General features: G+C 29.9%; 1 long non-coding RNA gene across 2 annotated transcripts; it reads right to left on the reverse strand.

The window, feature by feature from the left end:
* Nucleotides 1–314: 314 nt before the first annotated feature.
* On the reverse strand, nt 315–1,966 carry LOC134245614 (uncharacterized). 2 transcript variants are annotated; one of them, XR_009987477.1, is made up of 3 exons: nt 1,180–1,966; nt 782–886; nt 315–473 (listed from the first exon to the last, which is right to left on the reverse strand). It is a non-coding gene; the product is annotated as an uncharacterized LOC134245614 (long non-coding RNA). The 2 variants fall into 2 exon arrangements; XR_009987479.1 differs by having other exon boundaries at nt 315–465; nt 1,180–1,528.
* Nucleotides 1,967–2,269: the final 303 nt, after the last annotated feature.

Below are 2,269 nucleotides of genomic sequence, written 5' to 3' on the forward strand. Positions count from 1 at the left end.
TTCCGAGGGAATGAATCATTTAAATTAAAAGAATGAATTATACATCTGAGATAACGGATTGTGTAATTTGAGGGAACGAATTGATAATCTGTGAGAATGAATTGGCAATTCGTTATAACACTTACAGATTGTCAATCTGAGAGAACGGATTGTATAAATCAAGAACTCGGTTTACTTTTATAAATTTTAAAAATTCTATGTCCCTTCATGGCTTTCATCGATTTGTTTTGTTTTGAACATATTTTATTGACAAGCAAAAGGATAAGAAACAAGTTCTAACAACTTACTAGTTCTTCTCATACCTGCTTGGCTGCCAGGGTTGTAAAAAGAAAGGAGACAATAGACTGCAATGTTACTTCAGGGCAAAATTCCTGGCGCAAGGCTGTTCGTGAGCATGGGAGTGTTGATAAACCATCCAGTGAGTTTGACCATCCATGTATATGATGTAGGATAATTGGAAAGTGTCTGAAAAACTGAGAAAATGGAAATTTTAACCACATACTTTATGCAGATTGGAAATACAACAGCAGTCTATAAAAACAGCTTGTTCCATATCTCGGCATTCATTCAGATAGATATTACATGTTTAAATAATGTGTCTGTATGAATAATCAAGCATCATAAGTATTATGTGTTTCAAACACTTATTTTTCAAAATATAAATCAAATGTTTATAAACTTGTATGAATGCGATATCATGAGAATGACACAAATGAAATTAGACTTTATTTTTTGAAATTTTAGAAATACAGAAATTTTCAATACCAAAACAAAAATTTACCTGTTCATTGGTGTCCTTACATATTAATTGACCTTCGTAGTTCATGGTGGGCTTAGAAAGTGGGTATTCACAGATGAAAGTATTGTTGAATATGCTGAAAGCACCCTAAAATCATGAAAATTTCAATGTGAAAGTGGTACATGTACACACTGGTACATAGATACTGAAAACAACTATCCATTATCAGATTATTATGACAACTTTGATTTTACTTTGAACTTACGAGTGATTGTCAAAAGCATCAAAGTTCAAAAGCAATGCAAATTTGGCTGAACGATACGAAACACGCACACTGAAACATAAAGATCTAGTACATGTGTACATTTAGTTTTCTTTTGAACGTGAACTAATGCGTTTTAAACTTAAACTTTTCAGTCAATATACACGTGTATTCTTACCTGCTAATACCAAAGGCATGTCCGTATTATTTGATTCATTGATGTGATGATCTTCGTCGTGAAATAATCATGAAAATTGACGTTGAGATTTCGGATCACCATCATGTTTACACCAAAGCGGAAACACGTGTTTATTTCAATTCGTATCAACTCATACAGTGATGAGTCGTATTTATTTATAAATGCGAGTTTTTGTATTGTTAAATATAGATCTAATTAAATTGCAAATTAATAAGTATACAGTATAACAAGATACAACAATATTAAAAATCTGATTGATTTTTTTTTAAGTAAAGATCGACGTTTTGGAAATCTACAATTTTTATCAATATTGTATATCACTTCATAAAATATACATCATTACATGTACATGTAGATGAATAAATCAACATTCACTTCACAAAAGGCAGAACGAAAGTATATATTTGTTTTTTGCAATCTATTTTTTTTTTTGTATTATGCATTTATTTAAAAAAAATATATTTAAATGGTCAAAAAAGTCTTATAAAAGAATTTGTTGTTTCGAGTAAGACGCAACAATATCGACCTTGACGTTACATGTAAATATTGACCGATTTTTCCATAAAAACTATGCAAAGGTCACCAATTCAAATTATCGTAATTAAGAAAATACTGAGCGTAAGAAAAACTATAAGGGCTTGTTGGAAAGGAAATTTTCTCTACTTTTACCAGCTTTATTTTGTTTTCCCTATTTCAACACAGAAATAAACGTAAAACTGAGCTTTGTTTAAATATTACGAATAAAATCGAGAAAAAACACATAAGTGCAAGAAAATTCTCGTTTTTAAAATATACCTTAAAGTAATAACAATAATTTTTACATATTTTAAAAGTAGATAAAATATGCTTTAAGAATATACCATCAACAGTGGGACGGACAACTTCGGAATGGACATTTTTCCGAACTTGCGCACCCTTTTCCTTTAAAGCTTTCATCTTAGGGTTTTTTTTAAATGGTGGGGTTTTTATAATCAAATTGATTTATGAAAAAAAAAATTCAACATTTTCTGCTAGTTTTTGAGATATTTGAGTTCAAAAACAAAAATCCCATGGGGAAACATGAGCTTAA

Source organism: Saccostrea cucullata, unplaced genomic scaffold, assembly GCF_032062105.1.
Source record: "Saccostrea cucullata isolate Sc308-1 unplaced genomic scaffold, CSIRO_AGI_Scuc_v1 ctg13636, whole genome shotgun sequence".
Lineage (NCBI taxonomy): Eukaryota > Metazoa > Mollusca > Bivalvia > Ostreida > Ostreidae > Saccostrea > Saccostrea cuccullata.